This window comes from Natator depressus, chromosome 5, assembly GCF_965152275.1.
Source record: "Natator depressus isolate rNatDep1 chromosome 5, rNatDep2.hap1, whole genome shotgun sequence".
NCBI lineage: Eukaryota > Metazoa > Chordata > Testudines > Cheloniidae > Natator > Natator depressus.
The window spans coordinates 12,588,884-12,602,862 of record NC_134238.1 but is presented as its reverse complement, the minus strand read 5'-3'; the positions used below and the strand labels follow the sequence as shown (position 1 = coordinate 12,602,862).

Below are 13,979 nucleotides of genomic sequence, written 5' to 3'. Positions count from 1 at the left end.
ACAGAAGCCAACACACTGAGTGGGGAGCTGCCTAAACTAGCCAGTAATAATTCCAAGGAGAGGTGCAGCATCTAAGCACCATCCCTCAAAGGTAGTTAGGTGCCTAACTCCAGGCCAGAGGGAAACACCCACCGCTCTCAGGATTCACAGCCCCAAACTCCCTCTTTGAGTTAGGCACCTAAGTCAGGTCAGCCTTTTTCTCTCTCTCACACATACACGCACTCTCAACAGACATCTGCCCCATAATAGCTAATAGCCCAGTGGTTAGGGCACTCACCAGAGCCGCACAAAACCCCTCAAACCACTGATCTGCATAATTTGGAGCAGCTATTTGAACACACCTGGGTTCAGGTCACTGCTCCAAATCAGGCAGAGCATGGATTCAAACTTGGGTTTATCTATCATTGCTAGCTCTTGTATAGAAATCTACAGCACAGTATGATCAAACAGAACTGAAAGCTGCTGCTAACACATGGACAAGGGGGATCCAGTGAATTTAGATTTTCAGAAAGCCTTTGACAAGGTCCCTCACCAAAGGCTCTTAAGCAAAGTAAGCAGTCATGGGATAAGAGGGAAGATCCTCTCATTGATCGGTAACTGGTTAAAAGATAGGAAATAAAAAGGTAGGACCAAATGGTCAGTTTTCAGAATGGAGAGAGGTAAATAGGGGTGTCCTCCAGAGGTCTGTACTGGGACAAGTACGAATCAGAATATTCATAAATGATCTGGAAAAAGGGGTAAACAGTGAGGTGGCAAAATTTGAAGATGATACAAAACTACTCAAGATAGTGAAGTCCCAGGCAAACTGCAAAGAGCTACAAAAGGATCTCTCAAAACTGGATGACTATGCAACAAAATGGCAGATGAAATTCAATGTTGATAAATGCAAAGTAATGTAAATTGGAAAACATAATCCCAACTATAGATATAAAATTATGGGGTCTAAAATTAGCTGTTACCACTCAAGAAAGATCTTGGAGTCAGTGGGGATAAGTCTTTGAAAACATGTACACAATTGTGCAGCGGCAGTGAAACAAGCAAACAACGTTGGGAATCATTAAGAAAGGGATAGATAATAAGACAGAAAATATCATATTGCCTCTATATAAATCCATAGGCAGCAGGTTTAAAACAAACAAAAAGTAGTTTTTTCACACAACACACAGTCAACCTGTGGAACTCCTTGCCAGGGGATGTTGTGAAGGTCAAGACTATAACAGGGTTCAAAAAAGAACTAGATAAATTCATGGAGGACAGGTCCATCAATGGCTATTAGCCAGGATGGGCAGGGATGGTGTTCCCTAGCCTCTGTTTGCCAGAAGCTGGGAATGGGCGACAAGGAATGGATCACTTGATGATTATCTGTTCTGTTCATTCCCTCCAGGGCACCTCGCCACTGTCGGAAGACCAGATACTGGGCTAGATGGACCTTTGGTCTGACCCAGTATGGCCGTTCTTATGTTCTTATAAACCCAGCAGGATGAATATATATACCCATTTGTAAAGTGAGTACAGGTGGTACCAGTGCCATATCCTCATCTGAAACCTGACTAAAGTGTCTAAGAACATTGATTGAGATCAGCTTCTGCTGGACTATTCTCAGCACCACTTTCTTGATAATTTTGAGGACAAAAGTGGGGTTGCTAGTTGGCTCGAGAACTATCTAGGTTACTGTGCAATTTAGCGTGATCAGTGCGATTGCCCACAATGACAAACTTTGATAATATTGGTCAATAGAGGACCCAGCTACTCTCCAACAACCACGGGGGTAACAGGTCCATTTGATATAGATCACAGCTTTCTGATTAAGAATTCCCATTTGTACAACTGGGTCACATAAAAGACTACTTCAAATTCTCAGTTTAGACTATAAACCTTTCAGGGTAGGGACTGTCTTTTATTCCATGTTTGTACATTTCTTAACAATGGGACACTGACCAGACTTGAGAACCTGAGAACTACTGTAACAAAATAATTTTTTTGATCCTTTCAACAAAGGAGGCATGAGAGCTCTTAACAATGAGAGGGACTCCGGTCTGAAGCTGTCAACTGCAGTCTGGGTTGAGATATTGCAGGTGGTGTGGGAGTGAAGATTCTTTTGACCACTAGCACAGTTGCTCTGTTTATGACTGCATAAAATTTCTTGTGATGCTAATGGGAGTCCAAGAATATTTAGCACCAGTTGTATTATAATATTCTGCCCATCAGCTGATGTAGATAAGTAGTAAATTATGATAAGTTATGAGGACAAGGCAGGAGAGGAGGAATTTTAGAACTAAAGCTGAATGATAGCAGATGATTGTTACGTTTCAACTACACGCACTTTGGTTCCATAAATGGACAATATGCTCTTCAACTATTCTGGCTCAAGGAGGCCCTAGGATGCATGATCAAACCCACTCTCTCCCCTCCAGCTGGTAATAACAGCATCATGGACTGAATGGTACTATTGGTAACTCTAAATAAGAGGCACTTTAAATTTATTAGTCACTAGCATAGGATTATTCTCCTGAGTACTCTGGTACCTGCATTGATTATTTTTTGTTTTTGAAGAAGAATAAGGCAAAACTGAATTGGCAGTAGGGGAAATATAGTAATATCACCCTCACACTGTAGGAAAAGAGTGGAGAAGCTGGTAAACCTAGCATGTTTAGAGAACAACACTATTCCCTTTAAATATTCTCACTCAGACTTTAAGGACAGAAGGGACCATCATGATCATCTACTCCAGTGGTTTTCAAACTGTGGGTTGCGACCCAGTACTGGGTTGCGAAATGTAAGGCACTCAGTCATGGCGGCTCTGGTCAGAATCATTGACCAGGTCGTTAAAAGTCCCGTTGGCGGTGCTGCCCAGCTAAGGAAGGCTAGTCCCTACCTGCTCCGACACCATGCTGTGCCCCGGAAGCAGCCAGCAGCAGGTCCAGCTCCTAGGCAGGGGGGGCCATGGGGCTCCACACACTGCCCCTGCCGTGAGCACCAGCTCTGCACTCCCATTGGCCAAGAACCAGTGGGGGTCAGTGCCTGCGGGCGAGAGCCGCAAAGAGCTGCTTGCATGCCTCCGCCTAGGAGCCAGACCTGCTGCTAGCTACTTCCGGGGCGCAGCGGAATCCGCGATGCCAGGACAGGCGGGAAGCCTGCCTTAGGACCCCCATTGTGCCACTGACCGGGAACCTCCAGAGATAAGCCCACGCCCCAAATCCGCACCCCAAACTCATCATCCCTGGCCACACCCCAGAGCCTGCACCCCCAGCCCAAAACCCTGACCCCTCCCACATCCCAACTCCCTGCCCCAGCCCTTAGCCCCCCCAAAACCCGGAGCCCCCTCCTACAGCCCAAATCCCTCATTCCCGGTCCCACCCCAGAGCCTGCACCCCCAGGCCAGAGCCCTGACCCCCTCCCACACCCCAAGGCCCTGCCCCAGCCCAGAGCCCCCGCCACACCCCAAACCCCTCATCCCCCGCTTTGTTGGGTTACAGGCATCAATAATTTTCTTCAACTGGGTCACCAGAAAAAAAGTTTGAAAACCACTGATTTGTCTGACCTCCTGTACATTGCAGGCCACCGAACCTCACCACCCACTCCTATAGCAGACCCCTAATGTTAAAAGAATTCAACATTCACTAGTTTGTATTTTTAAATCCCCTCACTCTTAATTACATGCCCTTATCCAAGTATCGTACTTCAGCAAAGAAGTATATAGACAAAAAAGATTAGATTTATTACACATATTGCGAAAAACAGAAGAAAAAACTTCTCTGATCATGTGTGACAAAATTAAGTCTCTACTCTAAATTCAAATTATTTTTGAAAATTGAGTTATATAGGCTCTATAGTATCAGAACCCTAGAATTTTTTTTTTAAATTGGGTTGTGAAAACTTCCTCTCTAACCAGAATTCCATGGCACTCCATCCCAGCATGTTTTGCAGCAACCTACCATTCCTGAATTCCCTCACACCATGCTGAATTGATACCCAGCCAGGCTCAACCCACAGCCTTCAAAGGGCTACTGCACACCCCTTTTAATTAAGGCTATAAGTCAATTTTCAAAATATAGTACATTTTATTGGATGAAATCATGGATATAGATAGGGTATCAGCCACATTATACAGCATCAATTTCCTTATGCCTTGAAAAATATTGTCATCAGGTGTTCTGCTTACACGCTGCTAATCAAACTGTATTGTAAACCCTGGAAAACTACAGGTATTCTGTGGCCAGGGAGTTTCACAGTTCAATTGCACCTGTGTTGCTCCTCAGTGATCCAGCCAGGGCACCTACTCTTCTCAGGCTTCCAGCTTCCACCTCTCTTGGGTTGAGACCCGCATCCCTCTCCCTTCTGACCAGCTTACTTCCAGGCTGCACAGTTCCCTGACTTCACTGTATATTTCCCAGTTCAGACAGGTTGTTTGAGGACACCTGCTTGCTTTCTCTTTAGAGAAGGTTATCAGGTGCTACAGATATAAGTCACCACACAGTACTTCCCATGCAAGCCTCTTAAGGTAAAAAGCATTACAGAGAAAACACACAGAGAACAATGAAAGAACCTACTCAAATGAAAATAACCCTAAAATAAGCTCTAATAGGAACTGTCCTTCAAACCCTTCCCCTCTCCACCTGCCCACAACCAAAGGGGAGTTCTTGCAGTTACTAGTTCATCACAGCTTCAGCTCAGAACAAGCACCCAGCCCTTCCAACCCTCCACTAAGGATTGGGACCCTCCATGGATCAGGGTCCTGTCCATTTGCTGGATGAGGAAGAAGGCCTTGAGCCAGTTTAAAACCAGGCTTATTTATCCACAAACCCTTTCTTTGCCCGCTGGGCCCTGGAGAATCCAGTTTGAACTAGTATATGCAGACCTCTCCAGAGGGGTGGCTTCAAAAGGTTGATAGGAGAAAGTATATTAACATCCCCGACTACGGAAGGTATATACAATGCCACAACACATATATGATTGCATTTTTCATACAATGCAGCTCAGAGATATTAACCCTAATTCAATAAATTTTACCTTAATTCCATAAAGTTTATTCAGGATAATACAGAATATTGTCAGTCTGCCACAGGGAGCAACAGCCAACTATAATCGTGCCAACTTTCTTGCTAGCTGTACCTGCAAGCTCTGCTACAGAGTTTAGCATGAAAATATTGCTGCAGCCTCATTCAGTGAAATTAACACACATCGCTACACTGTGCTTTTATCATTAACCCCCAAGGTTTTAATATTTAGAAGAGAATAAACAACTACAATACTTCCTCTACTTTTTCTCTTAATTAAAGTGAACTAGTGCTAGTGAAAGGTTCTACTTTGACAGCCTGGAGACAGGGTTTGCTACAGGCACCGTCAGCGTCCTCAGACTAGCCTGCAGTGTGCTTGACCTCACTCTCCTCTCAAATATTTTAAATTTAGATATTAAATACTTCTCATTTATCAAATGTTAAAGTCAGTCATAGCACGTTTTTTCCCCCCAAAGGTCAGTTTCTGCTTCACTAAAGACAAAGAAAAGTCTTCTGTTCGCACCTATTTTGCTGAATGCCTCTACTCTTGTCAAAGGTACTGACTGGCTACAAGTGGTAACGGAGGCAACCTATTAGATCTAGTCCATCTAACAGCAATGGCATTATATATTCAACAGGCGACTCATACCATCTCTTTAGGTTACAAGTTTATCCAAAATGCCTTATACTGAAAGTCAACTTGCATATTGTTTGTACTGAACTTGTAGTATTAGGGTTTTTTAAATTATTGCCCTGTACCAATGCCCAATGTTAACAGTCCTTATCAGTGATCATCTAAAGAGGAAGAAGAGAAATTCTGCATAAAGTAGAAAGTTTGAATCAAACTGCTTTGAAGCCCTGTATTTTTTCTGTGGGAGATTCCACACAGTTTATAGAAAATATTACTGTAAGTGAGCTCACTTAAAATATTTTAACTTCAGCCACAGTGACAAGCATACACAATCAGGAGTCAGTCTCCAATCCCCCTCCTGTACTCACCACCTCTTTCCCTAAGAGGCTGTGCCAGTTCTTGCTATACAGTCATCTTGAATTCCCTGGGAAAGCATTCTCAGAAAAGACAGAACTGGCAGAGTGAAGTGGGTGGACTGGAAGCTGACAACTGATTAGAAAGCCAAGATAAAACTGAGAAGTCTAGTAGTCTTAAACTGTTTTCCTGCTAACGAATGTCAGCCTGACTCCCCAGCATTACCAGAGATGGATATCAGCATTATGACAAACTAATATAGGGTACATTTAAATATTGGAATAATTGCTTAAGCAAAACAGACAATTATCTAACTTAGAAAAAGAGTGCAATAGCAATTGTAATCTATCATTTAGAGTAGATTGAGTCAGGCCTCCTTGGGCATATTTCCAGCTCTGCCACTCGCTTTGTAAACTTGGGCAAGTCACTTAACTGCTTCACCTCAGTTTACCCAAAATGGAAACAGTAATGCCAGCTTCTGTGAAAGGAAGCCTTGTGCAGTTTTATCAATGACTAAAACACAAGGCCATCTGATAAACACTGATGGAGCAGGCTGGGATAGGAGTTAAATTTGCCATATGTGATCAGGTTATGCATGTCCACCTTTCTGGAAAGTTTAAGAAGGTACAGAGAAACAATGTCTATAGGATACTATTAGAAAAGGAGAATTTCACCATAAATACCCAAAGCCATAATTTCAGTAACCTCTTGAAATTAAAGTGGTGCAAATGTAAATTTGAAAGTATCTTAAATACACACACTGATACCTACATCTAGCCTTAAATAAATACCTGTTATTTGTGATTAAAAGTAGCCTGATGTAAACATCATAACAATTTAAGATTTCTCCACAAAGATTGAGCATCAAGAGAGGCATAGTATATCTGTGAAAGTAAATATATTATGCTAAGTGAGTTATGCATATTCTGTTTGAAAGGCAGCTACACAGTTAAATTCAGAGAAAACAGAGGATGCTGGATCACCCTGGATCTGAACTCAACCCACTGCATGCCCATGGGCGTATTACTTGACCTTCCTGTGCCTCAGGCAACCCATCTGTAATTGACTAAGAGCAACATCTCACTAACTCACTAACCTAGTTTTTAATCTTGAATGAGTAAAATTACTATACAAGTGTCAAAAATCTAAGATGTAGCGAAATAAGGTAACTATAATACAATTGTGTTGGCCTCTTCAGCTATCAATGAAAAATGTATTACAGATGCGTGTGAACAGGGGAACATATTCTAAGAGAACACCGGGCTGAGAGCAAGGAACTATTTAGTTTTAATCCTGGCTATAACACTGGCCTGGACTTCATCTATGCCACCAGTTCAGTTGCAACCTCTCTAGCTCAGTTTCTTATCTAACATAGGGATAATAATTCTCTATGATGAAGGTGTTACCAATACTGAAGATTATCTAATGCTACACACCAAGTATTTTTTGTTATGGATTTTTATACGAACCCCTATACTCCTCTCAATTATAACAGTACAATTAACTAAGGGAAGAAAATACTAATTTTACTGACTTGCTTTTAAGATCGTGTGATTAATGACACACATATATTAGTGAGAACTGAACAGCTTGGTTTGTCAGTCCACCATGGAAATCATCATCACTATAAATAGACTAAGGGAGATAATACTATTTCATTGGAGCAGGCACTAGTACTGTGGTAGCTCAGCAACTCCTAGGGCTTTCAATACAGCTAAAAGTTAAACGCAAAACTGAAGGCCCTCTGGGTTGAGTGTGGATACACGTTTTGCAATATGAACACCGTTAGCTTCAAGTCTAGTCAGTTTTAACGGAGATAAAAGACTTACTACACTTGCTCAGCAGTCCCCTACCAGTGTCTGCAGTTTTAGGTCACATTTTAATATTATTACGTTACAGACTCAGTGCAGTCAAATGAAGAGTATATTAAAATACAGACACTTTTCCTGTGACCTTTTTTTAGGAACATTAGAGGTTACTAGTAACTGTAGGTAATAAAGTGTTCAGAGAGATAAAAGTTCATTGTGTTCCTTTAAAATCTACAAGAATTTTTCAAAAACCTTCAGTTAGCAGTGTAGACGGGGGGGAACTGGGGGGGGGGTGGAAATAAACACAGCCAACGGAGTTCTAACCACCTTCTTTAAGCAAATACAACCTGCAGCCACTCCTTTATACTGTAAGATCTGCGGAAACTACAGGGTTCAAGGGACACAGATGCTTTGTGATGAAATTTGCATTGTCGGTGGAGCAAAGGATATGGGAGTGGTCACAATAAGACAAAAGGAAATGGGCAAGTAAGGACACAGAGCCATGAAGATCTTTAAAAACAAACAGAGAAAGCTTGAACTTGATGCAGTATAATTGGGAAGACAGTGAAGGGATTCAAAGAGGAGAGATGTGATCAGAGCAACAGGCAAAGTTGACAGCAGATATGTTACTTGCTGCTTTGACTAAACCATACCCTTTTTTGGATCTCTCCACTGTATCCTTCCTTCCTTCCTACTTAATCTTCAAGGCCATTCACAATTCTGTTTCTACTCTTTGTTCGTCCAGCCTTACTTCATTAACCCCCATGTCCTCTGCATTGTTCATGGTAGCCTTATCTACCAGTCTGTCAGCTTCCCACAGGTGCTTCCATGTCTTCTTTTACAATTCAGGAGGATTTACATGGCATGTGCTGTGACCACTAACTATCATGCTATTCTTAGTTGCCTGGCTGTTGCTTTGCATTTCCTTCATCATCTGTTTGTTGTACCATTTGTTTGTTATCTTATAGACTGTAAGCTCTTCAGAGCATGTAGTCTTTTTGTTGCAGTTTTTACAATGCCTATTTTAGCATGAGACCAGGTACTACCACAATACAAGTAAACACAAGGTCACTATCTTTTCCTCTTTCGAATCTCTACTCGAGACATTTCTGCTGAAATGCCTATAAGAAGTCAGCCAACTAATGATTAGTTTGAAAAGCAGATAGGGATAGCTGGCACTTATAATTAAAAAAATACAAGTGTGTTTTATATACATAGAGATAGAAATAGAGATAGATAAAAATGAATCTGAACTGTTATCTTAATCCTTCTGTTCATATGCAGCTACTATATTCAGCAACCATTTTCCAGCATCCTTTCTGCCCCTCACCCCCTCATTATTCACTTAACAAAACACTGGTATTATAGGTACACTGGCATTATTATCTGATATTTTACCAGCCATTCAAGTCTCCAAGTAATAAAACCCTTCTCTGGATCAGTTTCTTTTGTAAACACCTGACTCTTCCAGATCATTAACCAAGCAGATAAACTGCTCAAGAGTACAGCACTCACATGTTGATCAAGCATGTCATTAGAGTCTTAGGAATGGTTGCTGTGTTGATTGCACCACATTTCATCTCACTGATTGGGTGATACCGATTTACTTATACATGGATCTAAACTTCATGTAGAAAAAAAAAAAAGGTTGTGCGCTTGCTATACCCAAATCACAGAAAATCCTGTGCCACCCAAAACTTTATTTCAAGCTTGTAAAATGAATTCTAGATTTGCAAGGAGGCCTAAGAGAACAGTTGCCCTGGAAAAGGAGAGAAAGTTGCATTTTCCCCAGACACAGCTCTCAGCACTTAATCACAGGAAAAACAATTACACCTAACATTAGGGCTAGGTGTGGCAAACACCACAATAGAACTGCCTCTGAATATGGTATGATAACATCCATTGTTTCATGTTCTCTATGTACATAAATCTCCCCACTGTATTTTCCACTGAATGCATCCGATGAAGTGAGCTGTAGCTCACAAAAGCTTATGCTCAAATAAATTTGTTAGTCTAGAAGGTGCCACAAGTCCTCCTTTTCTTTTTGCAGATACAGACTAACACGGCTGCTACTCTGAAACCTGCCTCTGAAGCAGTGATTCTCAACCCACGGCCCACTTGCAGCCCAATCAGCACACAGCTGCTGCCCAGGTGCCATCCTCAGGACCATACAGGTAGTATTGGCTGCGGCCCACATAACACCTCATGGGCGGCATAACAATAGTAAATAGGTTGAGAACCACTGCTCTGAAGGATGATACCGTATTCATTTCCCACCGCACCACTTTTATCTAAAATGGTTAAAGGGATGCTGTCAGATAGTTGAGGCCAAATATTCCGTTTTGTAAAGACAAAAAGATTTAAATAAGAAACTGTCAGGTTTTAGAGCTCTTACTAAAGACCAAGAAAAACTAAACTGAAAAAGTCTTGTTCACTCTTCACCTTTTATACGGTTTATATTTTGAATTTCACTAGCCTGGACAAGAAAAATAGACTAGCACTTCACTTGTTATAATCAGTCTAAATAGCATAACAGTATTATTTGGGTTGCAAGTACTGCAGAAGAATGGTTAAAGCTAAATAAACTGTTTTCAGAAGATAACAGAAATTTGATATATTTAAAGAAACACTGTTACGTATTTCAGCAAAGATTTATGTTTGGTTGACTTTAATAGCCAAGATTCACTGATTCCAGTAAAACATTTGACACTAGCATTTCTACACAGGAGTTCTAACAGTCTTTGAAACAAAGTCAGAAACTGTGTGTTACTTATATATTAACACTAGCTATCATCAAAAGTTTGAAACTTTATAACTACGCTGTTTGAGTTATGACTTCCCAAAAAGACTACAAAGGCAAATGTGTAAACTTCTCAGAGCACAAACAATTTGGCTGATTTATTTAAAGATTAAAAACATTTCAGAAGTGTATTTAAGTTACATAGGATCAGATAGATTTAAGAATAGATTCTTCAATATTCTGAATAAGAGTGAAGACAACTTTGGAAAAGTCTGTCCAAAAATGCCAGAATTTATAACAATGAGTAGGACCAAAAAGAAAAGCTCAAACATTAGAAAATGTCATCTGAAATATATTCAACAGCTTATGCTATGTCTACACTAGAGGGCTACAGCGGCACAGCTGTTCCAATGCAGCTGCACCACTGTAAGATCTCTCATACAGCCACTCTATGCCAAGGGGAGAGAGCTCTCCTGTCAACATAATTAAACCACCCCCAACAAGCGGCAGTAGCTATGTCAGCAGGAGAAGCGCACACCACCACTTATGCCAGCATAATTTATGTCGCTCGGGGTGCTATTTTTCACACCCCTGACTGACATAAATTGCTGGCATACGTAGTAGTGTGCACTTATGGCCATAGTGTCTCTCTCAAACCAAGCAAGACAGTGAAGCTTTATTTACAGTATTTTTAAAAGGTCTTTATACTTAAAGCTTCGGAGACAAGTCCTACTGTCACTCAGTAGAAACTCCTATTAAAGTCAATGGGAGATTTGCCTAAGTAAGGAAAGCACAATTTGAACTCATCATAAACTCTTGAATTGGAACTTTTGCATAAATTTAGACAGGTCTATTACTTATTACATAAATTAGGCATGCATTTGTTTCCAGGGACTTTTCAAACAAAACATATTATGGTATTAGATTATGTAAATTTCTTTCTAGAACTATTTAAGTTAAGAAACCAAAAATTTGCTTCCCAGCATTGTCAAGACAGATTCAGTGAGCTAGAGTAATCAAATTACAACAGATTATGGGGCTATAAAGGCAACTGGAAAACTTGAGAGTTGAGCTTTTAAGTCAGGACATGAATGAACACAAAATATCACATCAATGCTCACTGGCACTAACCTAGTAAACCTGAACACCAGGAACTATTATTTCAGTTACCCCTATGTATTCTTTCTGTCCTCAATAATATTAATTAAAAAAAAAAAAAACATGGTAAGTAAGAGCCCTAAAGGCAGACGGGATGAGCATAAGAGTTTATAACTAGAATGACAGGCAGCAGAGCTGGAGTGGTGGGGGGGGGGGGGGGGGAGAAGAGGCACGTGACCACTTTTTGACTGGGCCAAACCTGAGGGTGCTTTGACCCCACACTCCAGGTTGCAACGCCACTCAGGACACTCCTCTGTCATGACGGAGGGGCAGCTGAACCAAATCTGAGTCAATGGCATTCCCACCTGGCACACGGGGTTGCGGCAGCACTCAAGTTTGCACCGGGGTCACAATGCCACCCACTCCAATTTGGCCCAGTTTCCCCTCCATCATGATGGAAGGGCAACTGGGTCAAACCTGAGTGATGCTGCAACCTCACATGCCAGACTGCAGCATCACTGGTTCAAATTTGGAGGGGATGGGTGTAGGGACTCATGGGCCAGAGGACCAGGCTGCTGGGTGGGTGGGGTGCCTAAGAGAAAGAGAAAGGTCAGGCAGAGAAGCAAATTCTATTGGCCCCCACTTCAAACGGCACTCCACATCCTTGACTGGAACAAATCCAGACACACTAAAGGTCTCTACTGGGCTTCTCTTGAAATCAGAAGTGAGGTGCTGCACTCCCACACTTCCCGCCATGTGGTAAAATGGGCGGGGGGGGGGGGGGAGAAATACATCTAAGGGCTCCTGAAAAGCCGCCCCCAGAAGCTATAAAGTTCTTCAAGAGTCACCCCCTGGTGCGCTGAACTGCATTACCCGGAGCTCAAGGGTGCGGATGTGACCTCCCGCCAGGGGGCCCGGCATTCACACGGGCACTGGGGTGCTAGAACCACCCCTGAATCCCACCCCCACGCAGAATTCACCCGGCGCCTTGGCACCAGAGCAGGGCCCCTCAGCCGGGCCCCTCCCGCCCGCGCACTGAGCCCGCGCTGCGCACTCTCAGAGCCCAGGCCCCTCCTGGCATCCCTTCGGGGCCCAGCCCGGTGCAGCGCGCCGGGACCCGGGCCCGGCCCCAGCTCACGGGCTTCCTCCCCGGCCCGGAGAGGGGGAGACGCGGATTCTACCCGAGACCGCCCCTCCTGCCAGTCCCGGCGCGCTGGGGGCGGGTGTACGGGCCTCTTCCGCCCAGCCCGGCCTGAGGCGAGGAGCGGGGGGGGGGGGGGGGCAGCGAGGCCGGCTCCTCCGAGAGCGCAGGCCGCGCGGGCGGGTCCCCCGAGACTGGCTCTGGAGCGGGGCCCGAGCCCCCAGCGGCTGAACGCGCGTCGCTCACCAGTGCCGCCACTGCCACTGCCACTGCGGCTCCTCCTCGCCTCCCCCTCGCGGGGGAGCAGCTCGGACATGGGGGGTCGAGGCCGGGTCGTCGCCGCCTGCCCACCCCACTCCCCGCCCTGAGCGCCACTGAGAGAAAATGTCACCGGAGGCCGCTCGGCTCCGCTCGCGGCGTCACTTCCGGCGGCCGGGACCGGGCTGCCGCCGAGCGCCGTACCGCGCACAGAGCGACCCCGCCGCTGGCCCCTGCAGCGCCACCTGGCGGCCCGCCCCCGCCGCGCCTCCCCCTGCCGCGCAGGAACGGGAACCGCCTTCAGCCAGGCCCCCGGAGAGTGGGAGCCGGCCGAGCCCCCCCGCCAGGGCCCCATGGGGATGGGGGAGCAGCCGGAACCCTTCCTTCCAGGGCCCCATGGGGAAAGGAACCAGGGAGACCCCGCTCCTCTGGGGAGTCGGGGGTGGGATAATCCAGAGCCTCCTACCTAGGGTCCTGTCCAGAGGGATCGGACCCAGAGCCTCTTCCCAGTCCCGCTTCTCTTCCCCCCTCGAGCCCCCTGGGAGAGACCCGGAGCCTCACCTGCCAGCTCCCTCTGGGGCCCCATGGGAAGGGCTTGTGGTATCACCCTCTGGCAAGGCAGGGCAGGCCTGGCAAGCCCATGATGGATGGGGCTGAAAGAGAGGTGGCTTAGCCACAAACCAGTTAACACTGCAGCCCCATCCTCAGTGGGGTGTCCAGGGCCGCCAGGCTCGGGAAGCGCCAGGCTCAAGGTGCCGTCTGTGTTGTTAGCGACACAAGGGAAAATAGAATGTTTGAAGTAAAATGTTTCAGGTGTTCCAGCTGCGGAACGTTCTGGACCTTTGCAGAATCTCGTGCAGCCTTCCAGATTTTTTGAGAACGACATTTTCTTTGAACCGCCTCGACTCTTGTCAGCCAGACCCTGGTGGGTGTGTAAGGGGCAGTGTCCTGC

At 44.7% G+C, this 13,979-nt stretch overlaps 1 protein-coding gene across 2 annotated transcripts in view; it reads right to left on the bottom strand.

Moving 5' to 3' along the window:
- The window catches only part of ARK2N (arkadia (RNF111) N-terminal like PKA signaling regulator 2N), a 74,309-nt gene extending 61,136 nt beyond the window's left edge, over window positions 1-13,173 (bottom strand). Inside the window, exon 1 of one of the 2 annotated variants that reach the window (XM_074952313.1) lies at window positions 13,016-13,173. The gene's annotated coding sequence lies outside the window, so the exon portion shown is untranslated. The remainder of the gene's footprint in view (window positions 1-13,015) is intronic. The other variant, XM_074952312.1, reaches the window with a different exon arrangement.
- Between the last annotated feature and the right edge of the window lie 806 nt (window positions 13,174-13,979).